Source organism: Antechinus flavipes, chromosome 2, assembly GCF_016432865.1.
Source record: "Antechinus flavipes isolate AdamAnt ecotype Samford, QLD, Australia chromosome 2, AdamAnt_v2, whole genome shotgun sequence".
Taxonomy (NCBI): domain Eukaryota; kingdom Metazoa; phylum Chordata; class Mammalia; order Dasyuromorphia; family Dasyuridae; genus Antechinus; species Antechinus flavipes.
Window position 1 is genome coordinate 340,544,380 of NC_067399.1, and position 23,649 is coordinate 340,568,028.

General features: G+C 35.4%; 1 protein-coding gene and 1 pseudogene across 1 annotated transcript in view; both read left to right on the forward strand.

Moving 5' to 3' along the window:
* RAD51B (RAD51 paralog B) overlaps positions 1-23,649 on the forward strand; it is an 887,153-nt gene that overhangs the window by 557,463 nt on the left and 306,041 nt on the right. The gene's annotated exons all lie outside the window — the stretch shown is intronic.
* On the forward strand, positions 12,051-13,004 carry LOC127549666 (small ubiquitin-related modifier 2-like; annotated as a pseudogene).

The window sequence follows — 23,649 nt, forward strand, 5'->3', positions numbered from 1 at the left end:
GCATACAAGATTATGGGTGGGGGATAATTATATTTAAGATTCTGATAAAGTTCTTATTTCTAAAATATATAGAGAATTGACTCACAGTTTTAGCAGTTCAAGCCATTCTCCAATTGATAAATGGTTAAAGGATATGAACAATTTTCAGATGAAAAAATTAAAATCCTTTATAGTGATATGAAAAAATTTACTAAATCATTATTGATCAAATAAATGTATGTTAAGACAAGTCTGAAGTACCACTCACTGCACATTTCTCAGATTGGCTAAGGTTACGGGAAAAGATAATGATGAATGTTGGAAGGATATGGGAAAACTGGTACATTAAAAATATTGTTGGTAGAGTTGAAAACCAATCCAACCTTTTGGAGAGCAATTTGGAACTATTCCCAAAGAAATATCAAGCTATATACCTTTTGATCCAGCAGCCCAATGGCTTATATCCCACAGAGATCTTAAAGGAGGGAAAGGGACTCACATATGCAAAAATGTTTGTGGTAGTCCTTTTTGTAATACCAAGAAACTGGAAACTGAGTGGATGCCTATCAGCTGGAGAATGGCTGAATATGTTATGGTATATGAATGTTATGAATATTATTGTACTGTAAGAAACAATCAGCAGTATGATTTCAAAAAAACCTGGAGAGACTTATGTGAACTGATGCTAAATGAAATGAGCAGAACCAGGAGATCATTGTACACAGTAAAAGCAATATTATATGATGATCAATTTTGATGGACATGGCTCTTTTCAACAACGAAGTGATTCAGGCCAGTTCCAATGTTTTTGTGATTGCTAGAGCTCTTTACACCCAGAGACAGGGCTGTGGAGACTGAGTGTGGATCAAAATATAGTTTTTTCACTTTTTTGTTATTTGCTTATATTTTGTTTTCTTCCTCTTTTTTTCTTTTTTTTTTAATTTTTTATTTAATAATTACATTATATTGACACTCATTTCTGTTCCGATTTTTTTTTTTCCCTCCCTCCCTCCACCCCCTCCCCTAGATGGCAAGCAGTCCTTTATATGTTGGATATGTTGCAGTATATCCTAGATACAATATATGTTTGCAGAACCGAACAGTTCTCTTGTTGCGTAGGGAGAATTGGATTCAGAAGGTATATATAATCCGGGAAGAGAAACAAAAATGCAGATAGTTCACATTCGTTTCCCAGTGTTCTTTCTTTGGGTGTAGCTGCTTTTGTCCGTCATTTATCAATTGAAACTCAGGTCTCTTTGTCAAAGAAATCCACTTCCATCAAAATATGTCCTCATACAATATCGTTGTCGAAGTGTATAATGATCTCCTGGTTCTGCTCATTTCACTTAGCATCAGTTCATGTAGGTCTCTCCAAGCCTCTCTGTATTCATCCTGCTGGTCATTTCTTACAGAACAATAATATTCCATAACATTCATATACCACAATTTACCCAGCCATTCTCCAATTGATGGGCATCCATTCATTTTCCAGTTTCTAGCCACTACAAACAGGGCTGCTACAAACATTTTGGCACATACAGGTCCCTTTCCCTTCTTTAGTATTTCTTTGGGATATAAGCCCAATAGAAACACTGCTGGATCAAAGGATATGCACATTTTGATAATTTTTTGGGCATAATTCCAAATTGCTCTCCAGAATGGTTGGATTCGTTCACAACTCCACCAGCAATGCATTAGTGTCCCAGTTTTCCCGCATCCCCTCCAACATTCATCATTATTTTTTCCTGTCATCTTAGCCAATCTGACAGGTGTGTAGTGGTATCTCAGAGTTGTCTTAATTTGCATTTCTCTGATCAATAATGATTTGGAACACTCTTTCATATGAGTGGTAATAGTTTCAATCTCATCCTCTGAAAATTGTCTGTTCATATCCTTTGACCATTTATCAATTGGAGAATGGCTTGATTTCTTATAAATTTGAGTCAGTTCTCTATATATTTTGGAAATGAGGCCTTTATCAGAACCTTTAACTGTGAAAATGTTTTCCCAGTTTGTTGCTTCCCTTCTAATCTTGTTTGCATTAGTTTTATTTGTACAAAGGCTTTTTAATTTGATGTAATCGAAATTTTCTATTCTGTGATCAGTAATGGTCTCTAGTTCATCTTTGGTCACAAATTTCTTTCTCCTCCACAAGTCTGAGAGATAAACTATTCTATGTTCCTCTAATTTATTTATAATCTCGTTCTTTATGCCTAGGTCATAGACCCATTTTGATCTTATCTTGGTATATGGTGTTAAGTGTGGGTCCATGCCTAATTTCTGCCATACTAATTTCCAATTATCCCAGCAGTTTTTATCAAATAATGAATTCTTTTCCCAGAAGTTAGGGGCTTTGGGTTTGTCAAACACTAGATTGCTATAATTGACTATTCTGTCTTGTGAGCCTAGCCTTTTCCACTGATCCACTAATCTATTTCTTAGCCAATACCAAATGGTTTTGGTGACTGCTGCTTTATAATATAATTTTAGATCAGGTACAGCTAGGCCACCTTCATTTGATTTTTTTTTCATTAATTCCCTTGAGATTCTCGACTTTTTATTGTTCCATATGAATTTTGTTGTTATTTTTTCTAGATCAATAAAATATTTTCTTGGAAGTCTGATTGGTATAGCACTAAATAAATAGATTAGTTTAGGGAGTATTGTCATCTTTATTATGTTCGCTCGGCCGATCCAAGAGCACTTAATATTTTTCCAATTATTTAAGTCTGACTTTATTTGTGTGGAGACTTTTTTATAATTTTGCTCATATAATTCCTGACTTTCCTTTGGTAGATAGATTCCCAAATATTTTATGGTATCAACAGTTATTCTGAATGGAATTTCTCTTTGTATCTCTTGCTGTTGGGTTTTGTTGGTGATGTATAAAAATGCTGAGGATTTATGGGGATTTATTTTGTAGCCAGCTACTTTGCTAAAATTATGAATTATTTCCAATAGCTTTTTGGTAGAATCTCTGGGGTTCTCTAGGTATACCATCATATCATCTGCAAAGAGTGATAGTTTGGTTTCCTCATTGCCTACTCTAATTCCTTTTATATCTTTCTCGACTCTTATTGCCGAGGCTAGTGTTTCTAATACGATATTAAATAATAATGGTGATAGTGGGCAACCTTGCTTCACTCCAGATCTTACTGGGAAAGGTTTCAGTTTTTCCCCATTGCATATGATGCTTACTGATGGTTTTAAATATATGCTCCTGACTATTTTAAGGAAAAGTCCATTTATTCCTATGCTCTCAAGTGTTTTTATTAGGAATGGATGTTGGATTTTATCAAATGCTTTTTCTGCATCTATTGAGATGATCATGTGGTTTTTGTTTGTTTGGTTATTGATATAGTCAATTATGCTAATAGTTTTCCTAATATTGAACCAGCCCTGCATTCCTGGTATAAATCCTACTTGGTCATAGTGTATTATCCTGGTGACAATTTTCTGTAATCTTTTTGCTAATATTTTATTTAAGATTTTAGCATCAATATTCATTAGGGAGATTGGTCTATAATTTTCTTTCTCTGTTTTCAGCCTACCTGGTTTAGGTATCAGTACCATATCTGTGTCATAAAAGGAGTTTGGTAGGACTCCTTCAATCCCTATTTTTTCAAATAGTTTATATAACATTGGAGTTAATTGTTCTTTAAATGTTTGGTAGAATTCACATGTAAATCCATCTGGTCCTGGGGATTTTTTCTTAGGGAGTTGATTGATAGTTTGTTCTATTTCTTTTTCTGAGATGGGACTGTTTAGGATATTTACTTCTTCCTCTGTTAGTTTGGGCAAGCTGTATTTTTGGAGGTATTTTTCTATTTCATTTAAGTTGTCGAATTTATTGGCATAAAGTTGGGCAAAGTAACTCCTAATTATTGCTCTAATTTCCTCTTCGTTAGTGGTGAGTTCTCCCTTTTCATTTTTAAGACTAACAATTTGATTTTCCTCTTTCCTTTTTTTAATCAGATTTACTAAGGGTTTGTCTATTTTGTTGGTTTTTTCATAGAACCAACTCTTAGTTTTATTAATCAATTCAATAGTTTTTTTTACTTTCAATTTTATTGATCTCACCTTTTACTTTTAGAATTTCAAGTTTAGTGTTTGACTGGGGGTTTTTAATTTGTTCCTTTTCTAGCATTTTTAATTGCAAACCCAATTCATTGACCTTCTCTTTCTCTATTTTATACAAATAGGCCTCTAGAGATATGAAATTTCCCCTTATTACCGCTTTGGCTGCATCCCATACATTTTGGTATGATGTCTCATTATTATCGTTTTCTTGGGTGAAGTTATTAATTATGTCTATGATTTGCTGTTTTACCCAATCATTCTTTAGTATGAGATTATTTAGTTTCCAATTATTTTTTGGTCTACTTCCCCTGCTTTTTTGTTGAATGTAATTTTCATTGCATCGTGGTCTGAAAAGGATGCATTTACTATTTCTGCCTTACTACATTTGAGTTTGAGGTTTTTATGTCCTAATATATGGTCAATTTTTGTATAGGTTCCATGAACTGCTGAAAAGAAAGTGTATTCCTTTCTGTCTCCATTACATTTTCTCCAGAGATCTATCATATCTAGCTTTTCTAGTATTCTGTTTACTTCTTTGACTTCTTTCTTATTTATTTTCTGGTTTGATTTATCTAATTCTGAGAGTGCAAGGTTAAGATCTCCCACTATTATAGTTTTACTGTCTATTTCTTCTTGCAGCTCTCTTAGTTTCTCTTTTAAGAATTTAGATGCTACCCCACTTGGTGCATATATGTTTAATATAGATAGTGCTTCATTATCCATGCTACCCTTTAGCAAGATATAGTGTCCTTCCTTATCTCTTTTAATTAGGTCAATTTTTGCTTTAGCTTGATCTGAGATCAGGATGGCTACCCCTGCTTTTTTGACTTCACCTGAAGCATAGTAGATTTTGCTCCAACCTTTTACCTTTAACCTGCATGTATCTCCCCGCTTCAGGTGTGTTTCCTGTAAACAACATATTGTAGGATTCTGGCTTTTAATCCATTCTGCTAACCGCTTCCTCTTTATGGGGGAGTTTACCCCGTTCACGTTTATGGTTAGAATGACCAATTCTGTATTACTTGCCATCTTGTTAACCCCGGTTTATGCTTTCCTCCCTTCTTTCCCCTTTCCCCCCCTTCCAAGTATTAAGCTTGTGAGCACCCCTTGCTTCTCACAGCCCTCCCTTTTTAGTGTCCCTCCCCCCGCCTTAGAGTTCCTCCCCCTATCTTACCCCTTTCCCTCCCAGTTCCCGTATTCCCTTCCGCTTAGCTTATTCCTTCCCTTTCCACTTTTCCCTTCTCACTTTTCAATGAGATGGGAGAAGTTTCACCATAGATTGAATATGTCTTAAGATTTTTCACTTAAAGCCAATTCTGAAGGCAGTAAGATACCCACTATATTCATCCCCCTCCATTCTTTCTCTCAGATATAATAGGTTTCCTATGCCTCTTCATGAGATGTACTACCCCCACTTTGCCCTTTTTCTGGTACAATGTCCTTTCCACATCAATTTCTAGAACAAGGTATACATGTATTCTTTATACATCTATATAGTCAAAATATAGTTCCCAAGATTAATCTTTAGCTTTTTAGATTTCTCTTGAGTTCTATATTTGTAGATCAAACTTTTTGTTAAGTTCTGGTTTTTTCATCAGAAATAGATGAAATTCGCTTACTTCGTTGAATGTCCATCTTCTTCCCTGGAAAAAGATGCTCATTCTCGCTGGGTAAGTTATTTTTGGTTGCATACCAAGTTCCTTAGCCTTTCGGAATATCATATTCCAGGCCCTTCGATCTTTTAATGTGGATGCTGCCAGATCCTGGGTGATCCTTATTGTGGCTCCTTGATACTTGAATTGGGTTTTTCTAGCCGCTTGCAATATTTTTTCTTTCATCTGAGGGTTCTGGCATTTGGCCACTATATTCCTTGGTGTTTTGATTTTAGGATCCCTTTCAGTGGGTGATCGATGAATCCTTTCAATGTTTATTTTTTCCTCTGTTCCTATGACTTCTGGGCAGTTCTCTTTGATAATTTCCTGGAAGACAGTGTCCAGGCTCTTTTTTTCATCATGTTTTTCTGGGAGTCCAATGATTCTCAGATTGTCTCTCCTGGATCTGTTTTCCAGGTCTGTTGTCTTCCCCAGAAGGTATTTCACATTTTTCTCCATTGTTTGATTTTTTTGGATTTGCTTGACTGATTCTTCTTGTCTCCTCGAGTCATTCAATTCCACTTGTTCAATTCTGATTTTCAGTGAAGTATTCTCTTCACTCACTTTTTTAAAATCTTTCTCTAATTGTCCAATTGAGTTCTTTTGTTCTGTGGAATTTTTTTCCATTTCGCCAATTTTGTTTTTTAGAGAGCTGTTTTCTGTTTCCAGTTCACTAATCCTATTTTTCAAGGATTTTACTTCTTTATCCACTCTCTCTTTAACTGACTTCTCCAGGCTCTTTTCCCATTTTTCTTCTAGCTCCCTTGTGAGAGCCTTTTTAATCACTTCTATGAGGTTCATCTGTGCTGAGGAACAGACAATCTCCTCCTTTGGGGAATCACCTGGGGACTGCCTGTTTTTAGTCTCCTCAGGATTTAGAGTCTGCTCTCTATCTGTGTAGAAGCTGTCAAGGGTTAAAGTCCTCTTCAGCTTCTTGCTCATTCTGTCTATTAATCAGAGACAAACTACCAAAGAAAAACAGAAAAAACTGGAGTCTTTCTTTGGGGGGGGGGGCTGGGTGTGTTATCGAGCTTCCTCTACAGACTGCAGGGGCAGCAGTGAGGCACTAGCAGGACTGTGCTGCGCCTGCGCTCTGAGATCCCAGAGCGTGCTGAGTCACTGAGGGGGGGAAGGGGGGGGCGGCCAGGTCCTGAGAGACTCCAGCTGTTTGCGGTTGTGTTCTTCAACCCCGGTGTTTTTAGCTTCTCTGCTGGGCTGTTGACTTGCTGCAGGTTCCAAACCTGTAGCGAAGCTCTCCCCGCAGAGACGGCTACGATCACTCCCCACCCCCTCTCAGCTCTGCTCCCGTGCCCTCACTGCCGCTGCCCGCCGCCTGCGCCCGATCTAAAACCGCCCCAGCCCTCCAGTAAAGACAGACCTTTCTTGGCGGATCTCAAGGATGGCTTCTCTTGGTAACTATTTGTGGGTTTTTTTCAGTCAAGCATTGATTCAGAGGCTTGTAATGAAGTGGATAGTGAGAGAAAGCGCGGAGCTTATGCAACTGTGAGCCTCCTCTCCGCCATCTTCAATAAATGTATGTTAAGACAAGTCTGAAGTACCACTCACTGCACATTTCTCAGATTGGCTAAGGTTACGGGAAAAGATAATGATGAATGTTGGAAGGATATGGGAAAACTGGTACATTAAAAATATTGTTGGTAGAGTTGAAAACCAATCCAACCTTTTGGAGAGCAATTTGGAACTATTCCCAAAGAAATATCAAGCTATATACCTTTTGATCCAGCAGCCCAATGGCTTATATCCCACAGAGATTTTAAAGGAGGGAAAGGGACTCACATATGCAAAAATGTTTGTGGTAGTCCTTTTTGTAATACCAAGAAACTGGAAACTGAGTGGATGCCTATCAGCTGGAGAATGGCTGAATATGTTATGGTATATGAATGTTATGAATATTATTGTACTGTAAGAAACAATCAGCAGTATGATTTCAAAAAAACCTGGAGAGACTTATGTGAACTGATGCTAAATGAAATGAGCAGAACCAGGAGATCATTGTACACAGTAAAAGCAATATTATATGATGATCAATTTTGATGGACATGGCTCTTTTCAACAACGAAGTGATTCAGGCCAGTTCCAATGTTTTTGTGATTGCTAGAGCTCTTTACACCCAGAGACAGGGCTGTGGAGACTGAGTGTGGATCAAAATATAGTTTTTTCACTTTTTTGTTATTTGCTTATATTTTGTTTTCTTCCTCTTTTTTTCTTTTTAATCTGATTTTTCTTGTTCAGCATAATAATTGTGGAAATATGTGTAGAAGAATTGCATACATTTAACATATTGGATTACCTGCTGTTTACGAGAGGGAGTGATAGAAAGGGAGGGAAAATATTAGGAAAACAAGATTTTACAAGGGTAAATGTTAAAAACTATGTAGTTTGAAAATAAAAAGCTTTAATTAAAAAAAAATATATGCACCAAGTGGTAAAGCATCTAGATTCTTAAAGGAGAAGTTAATTGAATTATAGGAAGAAATGGACAGCAAAACTATACTAGTGAGGGTCCTCAATTTCCCCCGCTCAGAAATCGATAAATCTAACCACAAAATAAAGAAGAAATAAGTTAAGGATATAATTTTAGAAAAGTTAGGTATAATAGATTTCTTGGAAAAATGGAATGAGGTTAAAAACATACCTTTTTCTCAACAGTATATGGCACATACACAAAAATTGACCATATAACATAAAACTTCACATTCAAATGCAAAGAGACAGAAATAATAAATACATTCTTTTGAAATCATGATAAAATAAAAATTACATGTAATAAAAAACTTGGAAAAATAGACCAAAATTAGTTGGAAACTAAAGAATCTAATCACAAAGAATAATTTCATCTGAGAGAAAGGCAAAATAATGATACAACATATTAGAATTTCTGAGGTATAGCCCAAGCAGTTCTTAGGTGAAATTTTATATGTCTAAAGATTGCATGAATAGAGAAAATAGAAAAAGAGGAGATCAGTGAATTGGGCATGCAATCAAAAAAGCTAGAAATAGAATAAATCAAAACTCCTCAATTAAATATCAAATTAGAAGTTGTGAAAAATCTAAAGAGATAAACAAAATTAAAAGAATATTTAATAAATTAAAATAAGAGTTGGTTTTATGGAAAAAACCACTGAAATAGATAAATATTTGGTTGATTTGATTAGTAAAAAGGAAAAGAAAAAACCAAATTAACATTATCAAAAATGATTAGGGTGAACTCACTACCAATCAAAACAAATTAAAGTAATAATTAAGAGCTAATTTGCCCAACTGCATGTTAATAAATAACAGTCTAATTGTTGAAATGTATGAATATTTACAAAAATTGTGCAGATTAACTGAAGAGGAAATAAAATACTTAAAAAGCCATTTAGGAAAAAAAAAGTTATGAATGAACTCCTTTAAAAAAATCTCCAGGATCATTTCAGTACTATATATACTATTGGAAAGATAAATAAAGGAGGAATCCTGCCAAATTGTTTAATGACACAAATATGTTGCTGATGACTAAGCTAAGAAAAGCCAAAACAGAGAAAGAAAATTATAGACTAATTTCTTTTATGAATTTTAATCTTAAAATTTTAAGTAAAATATTAGCAAAATGATTAAACTCACTAGGACCCAATGTAAACACCTGTAAATTGAAGGGATTGAACCAGATTGCCTTCAAGAATCTTTTACAATTCTGAAGTCTACACTTTTATACTTTCTTCTTTTTATTATTTCCTTTTTGTTTTTAGAAATAAAAATTGAGAGAGTTTGTTGTGACTGAGTTGAGAAGGTAGGGAATTCAGGTGGTTGTTGAAATAGTTATTGTTTAGAAGTAAAAGTATTATAAGCCTTGCAGGAAAATTGACCTTCTTCATAGCCTTAAGCCTGCTGAGTCACTGTCTCAGTCTGTTAGCCTGTGATCTTTGGCTGAGCTGATGGAATACAGCAAAAACCACAAAAAAACCCAGCTCTAATAAATGGCAGATCATTTGAGGCATTTTTGTTTTCGTTCCTGTACTTGCTCTCCCAGCAAGATGGGAAGCCTTTAATAAGACTTTTCCTAAATGATGCTGCATGTGAAATTTTCTCTGTTCTACAAACAAATGGCCATTTCATGAGGTTGAATTTCCCCTTTCCTTCTCTCTTAACCTCCCCCACTTTGGTACATTCCACAATGGGTTCATTCCTATACTGGTTACTGATTGATGGTTCTACTCCAACTCCCCTTTAATTTTTCAATAAGCCAACAAGGAGTCTTAGACCACAAACTTAAAGAGAATTGACTCAATTCACTAGGATGATTGGTAGTTAGTTATGTCAGTGTGGTCCTTGGGAGGGCACAAAACATCCATCAGATAACAACTCTATAAAATAGCCATATTATTAAACAAGCAAATAAAAAAAAAAAAGCATCATAGCTTGCTTATTCTTCCATTGAAAAGAAGTTGTGATTAGGGGGAGTCAATTTCTCTGCATGATCCTTTTTTTCCTACCCAGTGTTAAGTCCTATCTATGTCAATTTTTTTCTGTTTATTAAACCTACCTAAGTCCTATTCCTACTTTTGGATTGCTAAAGAAAGTGGGACAGTGGATTTTTGGAAATCTATATTCCCTATAGAAAGGTTCTTTCACAACATTTTTGAGGAAGGAATCCAATCTAATTCAATTTAATTAATTTCAGTTTATTAATTACATTTGTTGTGCAATCATTTCAGTTGTATTTAATTCTCCATGACCCCATGTGAGGTTTTTTTTTTTAGCAAAGATACCAGAGTGGTTTGCCATTTCCCTTTTCAGCTCCTTTTAGAGGTAAGGTAACTGAACCAAAGGGGCTGAGTTTCCCAGACTCACACAGGTACATGTCCATAGCAAGATTTGAATTCATGAAGAGGAATCTTTCAATTCCAATCCTGTTGCTTTTTTGCCTTATAACTGTCCTGATATCTCACCAGTTGTCAAGTCAATGCTTTCTCCACCACATCTTTCATAGTCATTCACTTCTCTCTCATTTCTACACAGCAGCCAGGGAATGAGAGCTGGATATGAAGAATTCAGGCCTTGTTCATCTCTGACCTGGACTATTACAAGAGTTCTCTCTGTCTTATTTCTCTCCTTTGATTCATCCTTCACACAGCTGTCTAAAAATGTTATTCCCAAATCACAGGTTTAACCATGTCATTTTTACTCAGAAAGCTCTCATGTCTCCCTATTGCCTTGAGGATAAACTACAAACACCTCCAGTTGGCATTTAAAGCCTCTTATGATATAGCTTCAACCTAGGTGTCTGAATAGTTACACATTGTTTTTCTTATTCTCTGTGTCTCAAGCCAAATTTTCCAATTTTTCCAATCTTCTCACATCTAAGTCAATTTTCCATCTCTTTATCTTTCCTGATATCTTTAATCATTGTTGACAACCCATTGCTTTATGTATATTTTTATATATTTATATATATTATTAATATATATATTTAAATATATGTTCATATATATTTATATGAATATCTTGTATGTCATCCAGGGAAATAAAATCTTCTTGTGGATAGAGACTATTTCCTTTTAAATTTTTCTATTTGTAATACCTGGCACTGCCTACCATAGGATATTCTAAACAAATGCTTGTTGATCGATCTGTAGGTACTAGGGACACAAAGATAGTCTTTGCTCTTAAAAAAAGTTCCATTCCACTGAAAATGAAAGATAATCATAGTGATGACATAGCTTGAAGAATCAAAGGGAAAAGCCCCTGGCCTTTACTGACCTTTGCTAATCATGTGTCTTCTTAAAGCTTTTCTTTTAGCATGCTGTCACTAAAAACTAAAGACAGTCCTTTTAGTTTCTACTACTATTATTCCATTTGTGACTATCATACTGAATGAATAGCTTTATCAAAAGGGTCAGGGACAAATAAACTCAGGATGAATCAAAAGTTGCTTTTCATCAAGTCTATGCTCCGGAGTTGCATAGATAACCTATAGAGCTTGTCCTTCCGTGTATATACTACACTAAAGTGGACAAGGAACTGAGCCAGAATTAGTTTAGAATATGAGAATGTCTTGTTAGAAATTTTTAAAAAATGAATCCAAACTTTTAAGGGAATATTCAACTTTTTCACACTGATAGTCTTCCAGTGATTACTATATGATTGAAAATCTGGAAACTCTGCTATCTGTCATGAAGTTGGAAGGGCAATGGAGAAGCACACAGTAAATGCACAGATATTATAAATAAGAGATTTTACCAAAAAAGTATGAATATATCATTTTAATTTTTTATTTTTAATAATAGTTTTTTATTTTCAAAATTCATGCAAATATAGTTTTTTAACATTCACCCTTGAAAAATTCTGTATTCCAAGTTTTTATCCTTTCCTTTCCCCAGTCCCCTTCTTCTAGACAGCAAATAATATATGTTAAATATATGCAATTTTTCTTGTATATGTCATTTTAAAAGAGTGAAATATAAGCAACAGGTAGCTCACACATTCCATGGTTATCTTAGCCATATGAAGAAGGCCTCTGGCACATGGCAGGGATCCCATATGATGAGTTAGTTAGTAAACATTGATTAAGTGCCTGTTCTGGGCCAGGCACTGTGCTAAACAACAGTGTTATAAAAAAGAGGCAAAAGGCGCAGCTAGGTGGCACGGGGGATAGGGGATCAGCCTTGAAGTCGGGAGAACCTGAACTCAAATCTGGCCTCAGACACTTAACACTTCCTAGCTGTGTGACCCTGAGGGGAAAAAAAAGCCAAAAAAAAAAAAGAGGCAAAACTTCCTCCTCCTCTTTTTCCTCGTTTTCCTCTTCTTTCTCCTTTTTCTTCTCCTCCTCTTCCTCATCATCATCTTTCTCCTTCTCCTTGCCATCATTACCATTATCTCCTTCTCCCCCTCTTCCTCACCATCATCACCATCATCTTCCTCCTCTTGCCTCGCTGCTGCCCCCATTACTTTGGAGCATCATTCTGGTTCCTGTTTTGTGCAGTGTGGCTGAGCATACTCCCGGACTTGAAATGGCCAATGAAAAGCCTAAGGAAGGTGTCAAGACCAAAAATAATAACAACATTAATTTATAGGTGACGGGGCAGGGTTGGTGGTATAATTTAAGATTCAAAAACATACATCACTTAGTAAACTAATGAAAGCCAATTATGATCTAATTTGTCAATGAGGCAGATCAGATTCTGATTTGATGGACAACTAATCAATAAAACAGAAATACTTATACATTTGGAAATGGAGGATAGAGATACAATTGATGTATTCCATCAGCGGACAGGAGCTATTTACTGAAAAGAGCACCTGCAACTTTATTCCAGAACTGTGCTCCCAAGGAAAACAATACATTTGCTATTAGCAAACCAAGATTTGAATCATCTACTTTCTGACTACTACAGTTTTCTCTCTTTTTTTATTCACCTCCTTTATTCTTTTATTGTATTTAACGTAAGTGGTGTATGTGCAGAGGCATAATCTGTTATTTGTTTTTTTTAACTAATTGGCTGATGGTGTGTTTTGATCAACATCAAATGGAAAGTGGGAGAGGAAAAACTAAACTGATTCCATGAAAATATCCCTTTTCTCCATTAGTGACAGGCTCATTCAACTTTTATCTCTGTATTCCAGCAAGTTATTTTGATCTCACTGTTTAATAACAACGAAAACCCACAAAAAAAATCCTTGCATACCTTATTTGATTGGATATTTTCAATGTTTTTCTTTTATCATTGTAAAACCAAAGATGATTTTATAACTTTTTTGTATGTAGCTGTTACATGTAGGGTAATCTCTATCTCTCACTAGGGATAAATTAATATAAAAATTTTATCTTACATAGTTGTCCCTTTAAGTCAAACATCTTGTTGTTTAAATAAACTTCTTATTTAATTTTTTTTTAAAGAAAGCAAAAGGTAATATGGACTTAATGGAGGAGACAACGTGAAAAAAGTATATACAGAACAAATTCTATACAGGGTAAATAAAAAGAAATTAATAGATTGAAGGCACTAGAATTAAGAGATGCTGGGAAAAGCTTCTTATAAAAGATGGAATTTTATTTGGGACTTGAAGGGAAATCATGAAAGCTAGTAGGAAGAGATGAGGTAGAGAACATTCAAGACATGGAGGACAGTTGGAGAAAATACCTAAAACTATGATGAAGGATTTTATTTGTGGAGCCAATAGACCAGTGTCCTTGGAAGAAATAGTATATGTTGGAGAATAATGCACAAGAAAATTGCAATTGTAGGAAGATGTTAGGTTATGAAGAGCTTTAACCATCAAGAAGATGATTTGATATTTGATCCTGAAAGCAATAGGGAGCCACTGGAGATCAGGGAATGACATGGTTGGATCTGAACTTTAGAAAAATCACTTTGGTAGCTGGAAAATGGATTTGAATGGACAGAGTCCTGAGGCAAGCAGAGTTAGCAGTAGGCTATTCCAATATTCAGATATGTAGTGATGGACAGCTTACACTTGAGTGGTCACAGTGTCAAAGGATAGAAGGAACATATTTGACAAATGTAAAGAGGTAAAATTGATCAATTTATTGAAGAATATGGATAATCTGAACAAGAAAGTCACAGATAGAGTGATTATGATCTGTTATCATTGGAGGAAACGATGGGAGCATCTGTGCATTGGAACATTAGAGCACTGAAGAATCAAGTTTGTTTACCAACAATGTGTGTTGGTAAATGTGGTGAAGTATAACAGAAGTGGACTTGAACTGAGATGATATTGTTCCAATACTAGCTTTTTCAGTCAGATAAGTGACATAGAAGATAGAATTCTGGACTAGGGATCAGGAAGACCTGAGTTCAAATCTTGCTTTAGACACAAATGTAGATGACCCTGAATAGGGCACTTAATTTTTTTGTACCTCAGTGTAATTTAAAGAAAAACTATGGAAAATTATCTCACATTCAGGATGAAAAAACAGACATTTATGGCCAACACTTGAACCTCACTCTTATCTTGTAATGCCAGAGAAACTTAGGCAAGCTAGAAATTAGAGAGTATTTAATAATTTATTTAAAAGGGAGAGAGTTACTGGGACCAAATGGATCCATGGTTTGGTCCCAAGGTTGAATGAGACTATCTTCTCCAAGAATCCAGCAAATAATGTGAGTTCTCAAAGACATATATACACATGGCTCAGATATGGGGGTAGACCGACGCAGGGGCGGAGTCAGGGCGCTGAGACTAGGCATGAGACTCTGACAGGATGGGGCAAGTCACTGGAGATGGGAATGACATAATGGGGGGAGGCACCCCGAGATGGGGAGAGGTATCTTGATAAGACAGTATCTGATATTCTGATAGCTTGGGATGGAGAGAGGCATTCTGATATTCTAAAATATAAGATCTTTTATCCTTATCAAATATTCTGACAAAAAGGGAGGGGTGGTTTCACAGGATTGAGCAGAACAATTATAAACTGAGGCAAGACAATAAAACAGAATTATGCCATAACATTCCACACTTTCTCTCTTCTAACTATTCAAATCATTGAATTACCTTCCTTTAGAAGGTCCTAGCACCATATTTTTGACCAACCCTATGTAAAGCAAATAAACCAAAATAAAATTAGAAAAATGCAAGGACATATGGCAAGGACAAGTCTCTCCTTGATAACCCCAGAGTTATTAGCATAAAAACATCATTCCTCATTTAGGGAGACACACAGGCCTCCCTGTTGCAGAAATAGCAGGCCCTCTGCAGTTCCAGAGCATCTCAACCAGAGAATCCAGTTTGACATGGACAGTTCCCTGTGAGTTACCTGTGTGGTCATTTGTGCATAACTCAGCCTCTGCTTATAGGGAGTAGCAGTGCTCGACAGTCCTGCTGCCCATCGTAAAAGAGCACCCCAAGTCTCCTAAAGGGGGAAAATGTGGGGCCTGGAGTAGCTCCACTTGTCCCCTCTTGATAGAACAGGAGCTGCTACTAGGAAACAGATTTCTGAGCATATTATGCAGTTAGACCAAGGCAGGCAATCCCGAGCTATTAGAGGCCTGATATCAAAATGCTGAAATACTAACTGGGATTACAGGAATGGAGAAACAGTTCAGAGAGACTGCCAGTTCCAAGACAGGTGTCTGATTTCTGGTTGTTCCTAAAAAATAATCCCCAAAACTGAGTCTGCCAGGGTAATTCCAACAGAATAAGGGATTTCAAAATTAAAATATAACTGGCAAATCATAATCCAGTAAATTTTAAGCAAGGAGTAAAAATGAAAAGGACTGTTTGAATAATTTGCAACTCAATCTGAACTAATGAGATAGGGGGTGGAGCAGAAGTGCCTAAGAAAAATACATCCGTTTCCCAATTTCCTAACCAGTTTCTTCCTTTTTTTTTTTTTTTTCCCATGGAAAGGAATTATCAAATAACCATTCCACATATAAATCCTAAGAGTGAATCAAAATTCCTATACATAACAGACCTAAATATCCCTTAAACATACAGCAGTAGTTACACAGTTTTAACAAATCCATCCCAAATTTTAAACACACAGTAATAGATGACCTAATCAGGGTTCCTAAATTCCCCATATTAGTCCATCAGGGGTAAGGAATGAAGCTTCATCCAAAACTGCTTCAAACTGGGCACTGGCAGGAGACTCTCAGTCCACATAGAGGATACATGTGGTGTGGCCTAGCAGGCTGACAATCAAAGCTGATCTAGGTCCCAGAAGCAAGTCAATACCTGTAATTTGACCAAAATCTAGAATAAAAAAGCACAAATCTAACAAACTAAGGTTAGAACAGTCTGATACAAAATGTGAAGAGGCCAGAATGAATTGGGCAGCAGCTTAATAGGTTTTCTTCACAGGACAGGCAAATGGCTGTCAGCTATAGTCCCCATAAATAATAGCAGTTAGGTCTCACTGTGTTAACTGTCCCCTCATTATTTAGAAACCTTTAAAAACCTGAATATCCACAGACACAAATATTCAGTAACAGATAGATGACCAGGGTAAATAGTTATTTGCCCAAGTATTTAGGATATAATGATTACATATAACCAGATTGGAAACAGCAAGGTATGACATAATTGAATTGCATTAACAGTTTCTTATTGACCATTGCTCTGATTATAGACATTAGTTACAGGAGGAAAAAAATGCAAGGACACAAATATAACATAAGCAGTTTAAATTTAACTTTCAGCAAAACAGGATAAAATAGCTTTAATTAATTTTTTGCTCCAGTTAATTGTCCCACTAACTGCTAGAGGGTGGAGCTTTAATACTCCCAAATAGCAAGAAATTTTACTTCCAATAACAAATCCCATTAACTAAAGTTTCAGATAAATCCTAAACAGATATTTACCATAACCTTATGTAACAGGAAGAATTTCTCTGTAAGTTCACTTCTTTCATATCTAAATAGACAGTTTCACAAGTGAACATTATACATACAAATCATTTTGCTTTTAAAAATGCCCAATACACAGATAAATATCCCAAATTACATATTGTCTGTAATAGAAACATTTTCAAAAGGACAAAAAATATTATTTTCAGAGGCTCTTTAAATGACCTCAGGATGACCCAATACAATCAATTAAAACTTAGAATATAGCAGAATGGATTAAAAGCCAGAATCCTACAATATGTTGTTTACAGGAAACACACCTGAAGCGGGGAGATACATGCAGGTTAAAGGTAAAAGGTTGGAGCAAAATCTACTATGCTTCAGGTGAAGTCAAAAAAGCAGGGGTAGCCATCCTGATCTCAGATCAAGCTAAAGCAAAAATTGACCTAATTAAAAGAGATAAGGAAGGACACTATATCTTGCTAAAGGGTAGCATGGATAATGAAGCACTATCTATATTAAACATATATGCACCAAGTGGGGTAGCATCTAAATTCTTAAAAGAGAAACTAAGAGAGCTGCAAGAAGAAATAGACAGTAAAACTATAATAGTGGGAGATCTTAACCTTGCACTCTCAGAATTAGATAAATCAAACCACAAAATAAATAAGAAAGAAGTCAAAGAGGTAAATAGAATACTAGAAAAGTTAGATATGATAGATCTCTGGAGAAAATGTAATGGAGACAGAAAGGAATACACTTTCTTTTCAGCAGTTCATGGAACCTATACAAAAATTGACCATATATTAGGACATAAAAACCTCAAACTCAAATGTAGTAAGGCAGAAATAGTAAATGCATCCTTTTCAGACCACGATGCAATGAAAATTACATTCAACAAAAAAGCAGGGGGAAGTAGACCAAAAAATAATTGGAAACTAAATAATCTCATACTAAAGAATGATTGGGTGAAACAGCAAATCATAGACATAATTAATAACTTCACCCAAGAAAACGATAATAATGAGACATCATACCAAAATGTATGGGATGCAGCCAAAGCGGTAATAAGGGGAAATTTCATATCTCTAGAGGCCTATTTGTATAAAATAGAGAAAGAGAAGGTCAATGAATTGGGTTTGCAATTAAAAATGCTAGAAAAGGAACAAATTAAAAACCCCCAGTCAAACACTAAACTTGAAATTCTAAAAGTAAAAGGTGAGATCAATAAAATTGAAAGTAAAAAAACTATTGAATTGATTAATAAAACTAAGAGTTGGTTCTATGAAAAAACCAACAAAATAGACAAACCCTTAGTAAATCTGATTAAAAAAGGAAAGAGGAAAATCAAATTGTTAGTCTTAAAAATGAAAAGGGAGAACTCACCACTAACGAAGAGGAAATTAGAGCAATAATTAGGAGTTACTTTGCCCAACTTTATGCCAATAAATTCGACAACTTAAATGAAATAGAAAAATACCTCCAAAAATACAGCTTGCCCAAACTAACAGAGGAAGAAGTAAATATCCTAAACAGTCCCATCTCAGAAAAAGAAATAGAACAAACTATCAATCAACTCCCTAAGAAAAAATCCCCAGGACCAGATGGATTTACATGTGAATTCTACCAAACATTTAAAGAACAATTAACTCCAATGTTATATAAACTATTTGAAAAAATAGGGATTGAAGGAGTCCTACCAAACTCCTTTTATGACACAGATATGGTACTGATACCTAAACCAGGTAGGCTGAAAACAGAGAAAGAAAATTATAGACCAATCTCCCTAATGAATATTGATGCTAAAATCTTAAATAAAATATTAGCAAAAAGATTACAGAAAATTGTCACCAGGATAATACACTATGACCAAGTAGGATTTATACCAGGAATGCAGGGCTGGTTCAATATTAGGAAAACTATTAGCATAATTGACTATATCAATAACCAAACAAACAAAAACCACATGATCATCTCAATAGATGCAGAAAAAGCATTTGATAAAATCCAACATCCATTCCTAATAAAAACACTTGAGAGCATAGGAATAAATGGACTTTTCCTTAAAATAGTCAGGAGCATATATTTAAAACCATCAGTAAGCATCATATGCAATGGGGAAAAACTGGAACCTTTCCCAGTAAGATCTGGAGTGAAGCAAGGTTGCCCACTATCACCATTATTATTTAATATCGTATTAGAAACACTAGCCTCGGCAATAAGAGTCGAGAAAGATATAAAAGGAATTAGAGTAGGCAATGAGGAAACCAAACTATCACTCTTTGCAGATGATATGATGGTATACCTAGAGAACCCCAGAGATTCTACCAAAAAGCTATTGGAAATAATTCATAATTTTAGCAAAGTAGCTGGCTACAAAATAAATCCCCATAAATCCTCAGCATTTTTATACATCACCAACAAAACCCAACAGCAAGAGATACAAAGAGAAATTCCATTCAGAATAACTGTTGATACCATAAAATATTTGGGAATCTATCTACCAAAGGAAAGTCAGGAATTATATGAGCAAAATTATAAAAAAGTCTCCACACAAATAAAGTCAGACTTAAATAATTGGAAAAATATTAAGTGCTCTTGGATCGGCCGAGCGAACATAATAAAGATGACAATACTCCCTAAACTAATCTATTTATTTAGTGCTATACCAATCAGACTTCCAAGAAAATATTTTATTGATCTAGAAAAAATAACAACAAAATTCATATGGAACAATAAAAAGTCGAGAATCTCAAGGGAATTAATGAAAAAAAATCAAATGAAGGTGGCCTAGCTGTACCTGATCTAAAATTATATTATAAAGCAGCAGTCACCAAAACCATTTGGTATTGGCTAAGAAATAGATTAGTGGATCAGTGGAAAAGGCTAGGCTCACAAGACAGAATAGTCAATTATAGCAATCTAGTGTTTGACAAACCCAAAGCCCCTAACTTCTGGGAAAAGAATTCATTATTTGATAAAAACTGCTGGGATAATTGGAAATTAGTATGGCAGAAATTAGGCATGGACCCACACTTAACACCATATACCAAGATAAGATCAAAATGGGTCTATGACCTAGGCATAAAGAACGAGATTATAAATAAATTAGAGGAACATAGAATAGTTTATCTTTCAGACTTGTGGAGGAGAAAGAAATTTGTGACCAAAGATGAACTAGAGACCATTACTGATCACAGAATAGAAAATTTCGATTACATCAAATTAAAAAGCCTTTGTACAAATAAAACTAATGCAAACAAGATTAGAAGGGAAGCAACAAACTGGGAAAACATTTTCACAGTTAAAGGTTCTGATAAAGGCCTCATTTCCAAAATATATAGAGAACTGACTCAAATTTATAAGAAATCAAGCCATTCTCCAATTGATAAATGGTCAAAGGATATGAACAGACAATTTTCAGAGGATGAGATTGAAACTATTACCACTCATATGAAAGAGTGTTCCAAATCATTATTGATCAGAGAAATGCAAATTAAGACAACTCTGAGATACCACTACACACCTGTCAGATTGGCTAAGATGACAGGAAAAAATAATGATGAATGTTGGAGGGGATGCGGGAAAACTGGGACACTAATGCATTGTTGGTGGAGTTGTGAACGAATCCAACCATTCTGGAGAGCAATCTGGAATTATGCCCAAAAAATTATCAAATTGTGCATACCCTTTGATCCAGCAGTGTTTCTATTGGGCTTATATCCCAAAGAAATACTAAAGAAGGGAAAGGGACCTGTATGTGCCAAAATGTTTGTAGCAGCCCTGTTTGTAGTGGCTAGAAACTGGAAAATGAATGGATGCCCATCAATTGGAGAATGGCTGGGTAAATTGTGGTATATGAATGTTATGGAATATTATTGTTCTGTAAGAAATGACCAGCAGGATGAATACAGAGAGGACTGGCGAGACTTACATGAGCTGATGCTAAGTGAAATGAGCAGAACCAGGAGATCATTATACACTTCGACAACGATATTGTATGAGGACATATTTTGATGGAAGTGGATTTCTTTGACAAAGAGACCTGAGTTTCAATTGATAAATGATGGACAAAAGCAGCTACACCCAAAGAAAGAACACTGGGAAACGACTGTAAACTATCTGCATTTTTGTTTTTCTTCCCGGATTATTTATACCTTCTGAATCCAATTCTCCCTACGCAACAAGAGAACTGTTCGGTTCTGCAAACATATATTGTATCTAGGATATACTGCAACATATCCAACATATAAAGGACTGCTTGCCATCTAGGGGAGGGGGTGGAGGGAGGGAGGGGAAAAAAAAATCGGAACAGAAACGAGTGTCAATTTAATGTAATTATTAAATAAAAAATTAAAAAAAAAAAACTTAGAATATCCTATACAGAATATCCTAATACCACATAAAAGAATCCAAGAGTTTCTTAAAACTGTTAAACTTTTAGAAATACCATAACCTCATATTGATAACAATAATAATTTTTAAAACTGCCCAAAAGAATACTCAGACAAATCTGGCATGCAAAGGCAATACTAAAATTATTTCCCACAATTTCAGAATCATCCTAAAATTCCTAATCAAATGTTTTCTCCAGCCAGAGTTCGAAGCAATTAGCATAAACTCCTTTTGTTCTCCAGAGGCCTTATCTAGGCTAGCTCAATCCAAGCCATGTCTGAATTTTAAACTATTCAAAGAAAAAAACAGAGTGCCTGTTTTAAAAATTTAAAATCGCAAGCAAATTTTATACTAAAGACAGTTGCTTAACATGGAAATAACCAATTCCCAAATTTCTTAATCATTATTCATAAAATCTCAGCAGAGGTCCCAACCAACAAGACAGACAAACAAGTCACACAGAACACACAAATATAGACTGCACAGTCAAAACATTTAACACAGAGACCAGAGGCAATCTAGAAACCTTAGAATAGCCCCTGAGGGAAGTTGTCAGCTCAAGAGTCTTCCTTCCCAGAATCCAAAGGGAGCTTTTTTTCCCCCAAACCCCAGTTTGGTGCCTTCAAAACCAGAGCCAGATGGTGTCTTAAAAAGACACCCAGATTTATACTATGGAATCCAGATGCTAGCACAGACATACAGAACAGAACAGGTCTTAACACATCCAGACTTACTCTTGTGGCTGGAAACTGTTCTTTCCCAGAGGCTAATGGAAAAAAAGTCCACAGGGCCAGCCTCTCCATGCCAATAACTCAGATCCCCAGCCACCCTGAGGCCCAAGGTGGAGACCCAAATGTCTCTATTCTCTAATCCTGCTCTCATTTTCTAAGATAGAGATTAGAGAGTATTTAATAATTTATTTAAAAGGAAGAGATTTACTGGGACCAAATGGATCCACGGTTTGGTCCCAGGGCTGAATGAGACTATCGTCTCCAAGAATCCAGCAAACAGTGTGAGTTCTCAAAGACATATATATACATGGCTCAGACACAGGGGGGTAGACTGAGGCAGGGGCTGAGAGTGGGAACAGGACTCTGACAGGGTGGGACGAACCACCAGAGATGGGGATGACATAATGGGGGGATGAATCCCAGAGATTGGGAGAGGCATCTTGATAAGATAGTATCTGACATTCTATTAGCTTGGGAGAGGGGAGAGTCATTCTGATATTCTAAAATATAAGAGCTTTTACCCTTATCAAATATTCTGATTAAGAGGGAGAAGTGGTTTTGCAGGATTGAGCAGAAAAATTACAAACTGAGGCAGAACAATTAGGGAAACTAAGTCAGGACAATAAAAGAGAACTGTGGCATAACATTAGTTTCCTCATCTATAAAATGTGGGTAATAATATCTAGCTCACAGGAATGCTATTAAGATCAAATGAGGTGTTAATGTTACTGTCATCATCATTGTTATTTTTATTTTATATACATACATACAATTTTATATATTTTTATTATATATATATATATTTATCAGAGAAAACCATTTCATCTTTGGGTCCTAGTTTCTTTGTCTGTAAATATGAGCATTGGATCAACTGAAATATGAAAGATCTCTTATAGCTCTAAAATTTTGTGATTCTATATTGTCAGTAAAAATCAAATGCTCTTTTAAGATTTTATATATACATATATGTCTGTGTCTTTGCGTGCATGTTATATATACATACAAATAAATGTCATTATTGAGTAACTTAGAGATCTTTAAGTGGTTTTAAGCAATGTAATTTTTAATCCTGGAAAATGATAATAAAAGGGAATAAGGAATAAACCAATTTATTAATTTTCATTGAATTCAAATTAAATATATCCTGTATATTATCTTCAAGTGTTTAAAAATTGCATTGGTAATTTTTCCATTCATATATGAAAGTGACTGGAAAATAATTAAGTTCAAGAACAGTTTCTTCCAACTGTAGCTGTGTTTACAAATCCTGGTGCTCTTTGTGGCTGTCCCACATTTAGTCAGATAACTGTCCAGTTTTATTTTGCCATTTGCAATTGTCTGGCACCTATCTTGCAATATATTCATCACCACCTTTTAACAGAAGTGAAAATAGTCTTGCAGTGAATTTCCAAAGCTTATTCAGCTGGTCAAAGGCAGAAATAGAAGCCAGGACGTCTGTTCTTGTGGTCCTCTACTCTAACCAATGGAGCATAC